The 10,000-nt window shown below is 33.4% G+C and overlaps 2 pseudogenes; both read right to left on the bottom strand.

The window, feature by feature from the left end:
* Positions 1 to 1,711: 1,711 nt before the first annotated feature.
* On the bottom strand, positions 1,712 to 5,498 carry LOC119614649 (annotated as a pseudogene).
* Positions 5,499 to 5,663: 165 nt separating this feature from the next.
* LOC119614651 lies at positions 5,664 to 9,978 on the bottom strand (annotated as a pseudogene).
* Between the last annotated feature and the right edge of the window lie 22 nt (positions 9,979 to 10,000).

Raw genomic sequence — 10,000 nt, forward strand, 5'->3', positions numbered from 1 at the left:
TAAAAAAACATTTATTTGCCATTAAAAATCGATTTATTTAACTTTAATTTAATTGTGACTTTAATACTTTTTTGACATTGACTATAGTTCAGAACATTGGCTAGTCTATAGATTAGAATATTGACTAGTCTATAGACTAAAATATTGACTAGACTATAGACTACACTATAGACTAGTTCCGTTCTAATTCAGTTTTAGTCCAATTCTAGTTCAGTTCTAGTTCAGTTCTAGTTCAGTTCTAGTTCGGTTCTAGTTCAGTTCTAGTTCTAGTTCAGTTCTAGTTCTAGTTCAGTTTCTAATTCAGTTCTAGTTCAGTTCAAGTTCAGTTCTAGTCGTCAGTTCTAGTTCAGTTCTAGTTCAGTTCTAGTTCATTCTAGTTCACGGTTCTAGTTCAGTTCTAGTTCAGTTCTAGTTCAGTGTTCTAGTTCAGTTCGTTCAGTTCTAGTTCAGTTCTAGTTCAGTTCTAGTTCAGTTCTAGTTCAGTTCTAGCTCAGTTCTAGTTCAGTTCTAGTTCAAGTTAGTTCAGTTCTAGTTCAGTTCTAGTTCAGTTCTAGTTCAGTTCTAGTTCAGTTCTAGTTCTAGTTCAGTTCTAGTTCAGTTCTAGTTCAGTTCTAGTTCAGTTCTAGTTCAGTTCTAGTTCAGTTCTAGTTCAGTTCTAGTTCAGTTCTAGTTCAGTTCTAGTTCAGTTCTAGTTCAGTTCTAGTTCAGTTTTAGTTCAGTTCTAGTTCAGTTCTAGTTCAGTTCTAGTTCAGTTCTAGTTCAGTTCTAGTTCAGTTCTAGTTCAGTTCTAGTTCAGTTCTAGTTCAGTTCTAGTTCAGTTCTAGTTCAGTTCTAGTTCAGTTCTAGTTCAGTTCTAGTTCAGTTCTAGTTCAGTTCTAGTTCAGTTCTAGTTCAGTTCTAGTTCAGTTCTAGTTCAGTTCTAGTTCAGTTCTAGTTCAGTTCTAGTTCAGTTCTAGTTCAGTTCTAGTTCAGTTCTAGTTCAGTTCTAGTTCAGTTCTAGTTCAGTTCTAGTTCAGTTCTAGTTCAGTTCTAGTTCAGTTCTAGTTCAGTTCTAGTTCGTTCTAGTTCAGGTTCTAGTTCAGTTCTAGTTCAGTTCTAGTTCAAAGTTCTAGTTCAATTCTAGTTCAGTTCTAGTTCTGTTCTAGTTAAGTTCTAGTTCAGTTCTAGTTCAGTTCTAGTTCAGTTCTAGTTCAGTTCTAGTTCAGTTCTAGTTCAGTTCTAGTTCAGTTCTAGTTCAATTCTAGTTCAGTTCTAGTTCAGTTCTAGTTCAGTTCTAGTCAGTTCTAGTTCAGTTCTAGTTCAGTTCTAGTTCAGTTCTAGTTCAGTTCTAGTTCAGTTCTAGTTCAGTTCTAGTTCAGTTCTAGTTCAGTTTCTAGTTCAGTCAGTTCTAGTTCAGTTTCTAGTTCAGTTCTAGTTCAGTTCTAGTTCAGTTCTAGTTCAGTTCTAGTTCTAGTTCAGTTCTAGTTCAGTTCTAGTTCAGTATTAGTTAAGTTCTAGTTCCGTTCTAGTTTAGTAGAAAATAATCCAGACTGTGGACTAGACTATAGTACATACTAAGGACTAAATTCGAGGCTATACTACACTCTAAACTATAATCTAGAGTGTAGACTATAGACTACAGTATAGTCCAACTATATGTTTTAAATAAATATTTTTTTTTTTGTATTTTTGCCATTAACAAATCGTTATTTTACAACTTAAACTCTGTTGTTTATTTTAATACTTTTTTCGCAAAATCATAACATGGATATATATTACTATCATAAGTGGCTATATGAAGATTTTCTCCACAAACAAAAGTCTGTATTAATGTGGGGATTATGAAGTTCAGAGATTAAAGTACTGCAGGCAGTGGAAGGATCATTGGAGGCGCTTAGGCTGCCCTGAAAAGAAAACGAACTTAAGTTTAGATTTTTATAGATCACAAAATTTTTCGTTTAGCTATTGAAGAAAATTTTTACACTTTTAAAACTTACCAACCAAAATTCATTACCGGTAAGGCATTACCATCCCAGGCATATGAACGACCAGCAACATGTCCTCGTATTCCGCAGGCTTTTGAAATTTAATAAAGTTTTAAGAAATCTTTAAAACAGTTTACTTTTTCATCTTACCAATTTCTCATTCGGATTCCTTTCGATATACAAATCTTTATCCCCCCTTTAGGATGTCCGTGAGAAGCTATAAATCCATTATCTTTCAACTCTCCACATTCCATAAGATTAAAATAGAGAAATGCACTACACCAATATTATTTAGCAAAGGTAGTAAATAATTCAGACGTTCATAGAAACCTTCCATAAAAATTTTGTCCTGCTGGACCGCTGCACGCCAAACACCCAAACCAAAACCCACCACATGTAAATAGGCGCAACCGGGGCGGGCTCGTTGATTAGCCTCCAATAGCAGTAAATCAAATGAAAGAGCATAACGTTTTTTATCATAACATTATCGAATATAACCAGACAGTTAAGAGTATCACCAAAACGTAAATTATCCTTGGTGACCTTATCATACAAATGATCTTCCTCCTCATAGAATTTATTCCAAAGTCGGCGATAATCTTGCAGTTTTTCTAAAGTTTTGACTTTTCTTAAAGGATTTAAAGCTTCCAAAAGGCTTAAATTTCTTTGAGGTTTATCCATTGCTTCACCATAACCATTCTCCCTAGTATTTTGTTGTCTGGTTATTGTGATATCCTGAAACTCCATGACTTCTTTTCGTTCAAAACGTGCCCCTATCATGCCTATTACCAAGCCCTCTCGCTCGATTTTATTTAAATCTTGTTCGCGTAAACCTTTATTATAGCGATCGCCATCATTAATGAATTCGGTTTTGGAGGAAACCGACAGAAGGGCCGAAATCTTTAATTAAAAATAATACATATTGTTTTCTTAATTTTGGTAAAAGGTTTTACCTTTATTTCATCATAACTTAAAACATTTGCCAATATTAAAGGCTCTCTTTCTTCTGGAGTGCCCACTTTCAGATATTGGCGTCCAAAACCCGTAGCTCCTGTTATCAGCAAAAAATCATCATCGGTACCCACAAAACTGACACATCTTTTGGTTAACAAACGTTGTACGAATTCGCAGATCGATATATTTTTTTAAAGTTTACGCTCGCAGGGAGAACCTGTGAAGAGAAGAATGTATATAATTGATACAAGTTCTAGTTAAATTCTAGTTCAGGTCTTGTTCAGTTCTCGTTCAGTTCTAGTTCAGTTCTAGTTTAGTTCTAGTTAATTTCTAGTTCAGTTCTAGTTCAGTTCTAGTTCAGTTCTAGTTCAGTTCTAGTTCAGTTCTAGTTCAGTTCTAGTTCAGTTCTAGTTCAGTTCTAGTTCAGTTCTAGTTCAGTTCTAGTTCAGTTCTAGTTCAGTTCTAGTTCAGTTCTAGTTCAGTTCTAGTTCAGTTCTAGTTCAGTTCTAGTTCAGTTCTAGTTCAGTTCTAGTTCAGTTCTAGTTCAGTTCTAGTTCAGTTCTAGTTCAGTTCTAGTTCAGTTCTAGTTCAGTTCTAGTTCAGTTCTAGTTCAGTTCTAGTTCAGTTCTAGTTCAGTTCTAGTTCAGTTCTAGTTCAGTTCTATTTCAGTTCTTGTTCAGTTCTTGTTCAGTTCTAGTTCAGTTCTTGTTCAGTTTTAGTTCAGTTCTAGTTCAGTTCTAGTTCAGTTCTAGTTCAGATCTAGTTCAGTTCTAGTTCAGTTCTAGTTCAGTTCGAGTTCAGTTCTAGTTCAGTTCTAGTTCAGTTCTAGTTCAGTTCTAGTTCAGTTCTAGTTCAGTTCTAGTTCAGTTCTAGTTCAGTTCTAGTTCAGTTCTAGTTCAGTTCTAGTTCAGTTCTAGTTCAGTTCTAGTTCAGTTCTAGTTCTAGTTCAGTTCTAGTTCAGTTCTAGTTCAGTTCTAGTTCAGTTCTAGTTCAGTTCTAGTTCAGATCTAGTTCAGTTCTAGTTCAGTTTAAGTTCAGTTCTAGTTCAGTTCTAGTTCAGTTCTAGTTCAGTTCTAGTTTAGTTCTAGTTCAGTTCTAGTTCAGTTCTAGTTCAGTTCTAGTCCAGTTCTTGTTCAGTTCTTGTTCAGTTCTAGTTCAGTTCTAGTTCAGTTCTAGTTCAGTTCTAGTTCAGTTCTAGTTCAGATCTAGTTCAGTTCTAGTTCAGTTCTAGTTCAGTTCGAGTTCAGTTCTAGTTCAGTTCTAGTTCAGTTCTAGTTCAGTTCTAGTTCAGTTCTAGTTCAGTTCTAGTTCAGTTCTAGTTCAGTTCTAGTTCAGTTCTAGTTCAGTTCTAGTTCAGTTCTAGTTCAGTTCTAGTTCAGTTCTAGTTCTAGTTCAGTTCTAGTTCAGTTCTAGTTCAGTTCTAGTTCAGTTCTAGTTCAGTTCTAGTTCAGTTCTAGTTCAGATCTAGTTCAGTTCTAGTTCAGTTTAAGTTCAGTTCTAGTTCAGTTCTAGTTCAGTTCTAGTTCAGTTCTAGTTTAGTTCTAGTTCAGTTCTAGTTCAGTTCTAGTCCAGTTCTTGTTCAGTTCTTGTTCAGTTCTAGTTCAGTTCTAGTTCAGTTCTAGTTCAGTTCTAGTTCAGATCTAGTTCAGTTCTAGTTCAGTTCTAGTTCAGTTCTAGTTCAGTTCTAGTTCAGTTCTAGTTCAGTTCTAGTTTAGTTCTAGTTCAGTTCTAGTTCAGTTCTAGTTCAGTTCTAGTTCTAGTTCAGTTCTAGTTCAGTTCTAGTTCAGTTCTAGTTCAGTTCTAGTTCAGTTCTAGTTCAGTTCTAGTTCAGTTCTAGTTCAGTTCTAGTTCAGTTCTAGTTCAGTTCTAGTTCAGTTCTAGTTCAGTTCTAGTTCAGTTCTAGTTCAGTTCTAGTTCAGTTCTAGTTCAGTTCTAGTTCAGTTCTAGTTCAGTTCAGTTCTAGTTTAGTTCTAGTTTAGTTCTAGTTCAGTTCTAGTTCTAAATCCCAATCTATTCTTCTGGACTGTGTTCTAGTCTATAATTTTAAAATTTCAGATTACAAAACTTAAATTATTATTTTCATTTCAAATTGAGCGATATGTTCACTGAAACTCTGGCATCCCTGTAACTATGAATATAAAACAGCTTTCACCACACGAAGCTGCCACTCTGCAAAACAAATTGCTGCAAACTTAAACTTACCATATCGCAATTTATGTTCTAAAAAATCAATAATTAAATACAGAACTTTTTCATGTATCAACGGATAGGCGGAGGCAATTTGTTCTTTTATAAACAAATGACGTTCTACAGGTTGAGATTTCACACGACAGCTATCTATAGGAAACTGAAAATTATACGTTTTTTTAAATATCTATAAATTAATTAAAAATTTTATTTACCTCTATGGGAAATTTTTGAGAATTTTGTTTAAATTGTTCTAAATTTACGGTTCTTTTATGAAATTTAGTCTTTTGAAATTTGCGTAAAAGTTTTTCACCAAATTTTGTTAAAGTTCTATTGTAAGTTGTTACGGGCCAAATTTGTTCAAACTCTTTGCCGAAAACAGACATTTTGGGTAGAAATGTTTAAAGAAGACTAAAGGTTGAGATAAAAAAAACATTTTTTTTTGCGTTTGTTGGGCGCTAGTGTGGGGCGGGGATCGGTGGTGTAATGACCACATGAAAGTATTCACAGGGTGGCTAAAGTAATGTTTATTAAATAGCATTTAGCATTTATGTAGAATTATATTAAGTTCATTTTGTTTTTATTAAAAATATAATTATTACAAATTTTAGATTATGAGTAATATCATTCATCCTCAGATATTACTTGATCCTTTAGTATTTGCTCTACATAATCTTTTATATGTATTACCCCATGCTGAAGTGATGCTATATGTAGGTTATTGCCATTAACATATTCCGTATTAATATGGGGATTAAAAAGTTCCGATATTAAGGTACTACAGGCCGTAGATGGATCATTAGAAGATGCCAAACAGTGCTAGAAATAGAAGACCCCATAAAAAGGTTTAAAACTTTTAACTAAAAACAGTTTCATAACACCTACCTTCCAAAACTCATTACCCGGTAAGGCATTACCATCCCAGGCATATGAAACCACTGGCAGCATATTGTCATAGGGCGGTAACTTTAAATATAATTAAAAATTAAACTCTATTACAAAATATTTCTTCTCTAACTTACCAATTTATCATTAGGATTTCTTTTCGACATTAAAATCTTAATGCCCCCTCTCGGATGTTTGTCGGATTTAAATAAAGCCTCATTTTTCAAATCACCCCATTCGTTTAAATGGAACCAAGACAAGTGCACTACTCCTATATTATTAAGCTGAGGCAATAAATACTTTAAACGTTGCTGGAAACTCTCCATAAAAACTTTTTCCTGTTGACCGGTTTCCAACCAAACACCCAAACCTATACCCACTACATGTATATAGGCGTATTTGTTGCTTCTCAAGGCCCTCTGTTGGGCCTCTAAGAGTAAAGTGTCGAAAGAAATAGCAAAACGTTTTTTCATTTTTAAATTATCAAAAATAGCTTTCGATTTGAGAGTTTTCTCAAAACGTTTATTATCCACCGACACCTTTTGGTATAGAAAATCTGTTTCCTCATAGAATTTATTCCATACTAGTCTATAATCCTGTAATTTTTCTATTTGTGGCGTTAAAGGTTTGCTTGGGAATAAATATTGCCATAGACCCTTAGCGTTACCATTTTTGGTATCTGCTCCATAACCGTTTTCAAAAGTATTTTGAGTTTTGACTATTTTTATATCCTCACTTTCCATTCTATTGGGTCGCACAAAACGTGCCCCTATAAGACCCACTATTACACCACTCGGCTCGATTTTGTTTAAATCTTCTTCTATTTTACCACAATTAGCTCGAGCGCCATCGTTAATGAATTCCGTGTGAGAGGTAACGCTTAAAAGGGCTGAAATCTATAAAATTATCAAAAAATATATAGACTATAGACCAGACTGGACTATATCAAGGCTATAGATTCGTCTATAGTCAAAACTACAGAATAAATTGTAGTCTGGACTATAGGCTGGATTATAGCAGATTATAGACTATGGACTAGACCAGACCAAAGGTTAGACTATAGACTAGACTAAATACTAGACTATAGACTAGACTATAGACTAGACTATAGACTAGACTATAGACTAGACTATAGACTAGACTATTGACTAGACTATAGACTAGACTACAGACTAGACTATAGACTAGACTAGACATAGACTAGACTATAGACTAGACTATAGACTAGACTATAGACTAGACTAGATAGACTATAGACTAGACTAGACTATAGACTAGACTATAGACTAGACTATAGACTAGACTATAGACTAGACTATAGACTAGACTATAGACTAGACTATAGACTAGACTATAGACTAGACTATAGACTAGACTATAGACTAGACTATAGACTAGACTATAGACTAGACTATAGACTAGACTATAGACTAGACTATAGACTAGACTATAGACTAGACTATAGACTAGACTATAGACTAGACTATAGACTAGACTATAGACTAGACTATAGACTAGACTATAGACTAGACTATAGACTAGACTATAGACTAGACTATAGACTAGACTATAGACTAGACTATAGACTAGACTATAGACTAGACTATAGACTAGACTATAGACTAGACTATAGACTAGACTATAGACTAGACTATAGACTAGACTATAGACTAGACTATAGACTAGACTATAGACTAGACTATAGACTAGACTATAGACTAGACTATAGACTAGACTATAGACTAGACTATAGACTAGACTATAGACTAGACTATAGACTAGACTATAGACTAGACTATAGACTAGACTATAGACTAGACTATAGACTAGACTATAGACTAGACTATAGACTAGACTATAGACTAGACTATAGACTAGACTATAGACTAGACTATAGACTAGACTATAGACTAGACTATAGACTAGACTATAGACTAGACTATAGACTAGACTATAGACTAGACTATAGACTAGACTATAGACTAGACTATAGACTAGACTATATACTAGACTATAGACTAGACTATATACTAGACTATATACTAGACTATAGACTAGACTATAGACTAGACTACAGACTAGACTATAGACTAGACTATAGACTAGACTATAGACTAGACAATAGACTAGACTATAGACTAGACTATAGACTAGACTATAGACTAGACTATAGACTAGACTATAGACTAGACTATAGACTAGACTATAGACTAGACTGTAGACCAGACTATATTCTAGACTATAGACTAGACTATAGACTAGACTATAGACTAGACTATAGACTAGACTATAGACTAGACTATAGACTAGACTGTAGACCAGACTATATTCTAGACTATAGACTAGACTATAGACTAGACTATAGACTAGACTATAGACTAGACTATAGACTAGACTATAGACTAGACTATAGATTAGACTATAGACTAGACTAAAGACTAGACTATAGACTAGACTATAGACTAGACTATAGACTAGACTATAGACTAGACTATAGACTAGACTATAGACTAGACTATAGACTAGACTATAGACTAGACTATAGACTAGACTATAGACTAGACTATAGACTAGATTATAGACTAGACTATAGACTAGACTATAGACTAGACTATAGACTAGACTATAGACTAGACTATAGACTAGACAATAGGCTACACAATAGGCTAGACTATAGACTAGACTATAGACTAGACTATAGACTAGACTATAGGCTAGACTATAGACTAGGCTATAGACTAGTTTGTAGACTAGACTGTGGACTAGACTATAGACTAGGCTATATACTAGACTATAGACTAGAGTATAGACTAGACTATAGATAAGACTATGGACTAGACTATAAACAAGAATATAGACTAGACTATAAACGAGATTATAGACTAATCCATAGCCTGAACTGGATTAGTCAGTAATATCATCATACCTTAATCTCATCATAACTTAAAACATTGGCCAGTGTTAAGGGCGCTTCTTCTTCGTCTGTGCCAACTTTTAGATATTTCTCACCGCAACCAGTTTCTCCTGAGATAAGTATATAACTATCAAAAAATCCCACAAAACTGGCGCAGCGTTTGCTCAGTAATCGTTGAACAAATTCAGTGGGTCCCATATTGGCATAAAGTTGTTTTTCTCGGGTGGTGCCTAAAAGGTTTATATAAAAGTTAATAAAAATCAATATTTAATTGAAAAGAAATTAAAATTGTATGTTTTGCTATATTTTTTAAAAAAGTTGTAAAAACAGTACTTTTGAAACGTTTATAGGCGATTTTGGGCATTTAGCTAGATTTCTGATAAATTAGTATAAAAGATACTTTTTGAAAAATTATTCTTCTATTTTTTAATTTAAACTTAAAAATATTGTGTATTTTGTTAGAAAAAGTACTTTTTTCAAAAAAGTACCTTTTTGTTATATTGACTTAATTTTATTAGCAAATAATGAAAATTATTTTACTTGTCAAAATTTTTGGATTTTTTAGTTAAAGAATTGAATTTTATGAGATATTAAAAAAAACGCTTAAACTCTAAAGCATCTGGCCACACTACGAACAAACCAGCTTATTAAGAAACTCACCACCAAAAGCTTTTTATCTGTCAAAATAAATACGCCCAAACTTACCATACTTTAATTTATGCTCCAAAAAGTCTAAAATCAAAAATAATACTTTCTCGTGTATCAGTGGATATGCCCAAGCAATTTGTTGTTGTATATCAGCATGACGTTCCACAGGTTGAGATTTAACACGACAGCTATCGATAGGGAACTGTAAATAAACAAAAATTCTTTTAATATTGAACTGTTTATTTAGCTTTTAGTATCACTTACCTTTAAAGGAAATTTATTGGATTTTTTTTATCTTTTATTTTTTTTATTCGGTTTTTCTATTTTTAAACATTTCTGTAAAAGTTCTTGCGAAAATTTTGTTAACTTTATTGTTTTTTCACTTAAAGGCCAATCTTTTTCAAATTCTTTACCAAATACAGACATATTTCTTTCTTTTTGGAGGCAA

This window comes from Lucilia sericata, unplaced genomic scaffold (genome assembly GCF_015586225.1).
Source record: "Lucilia sericata isolate MDLA Ls3-8-SP2 unplaced genomic scaffold, ASM1558622v1 Contig003199F_arrow, whole genome shotgun sequence".
Taxonomy (NCBI): domain Eukaryota; kingdom Metazoa; phylum Arthropoda; class Insecta; order Diptera; family Calliphoridae; genus Lucilia; species Lucilia sericata.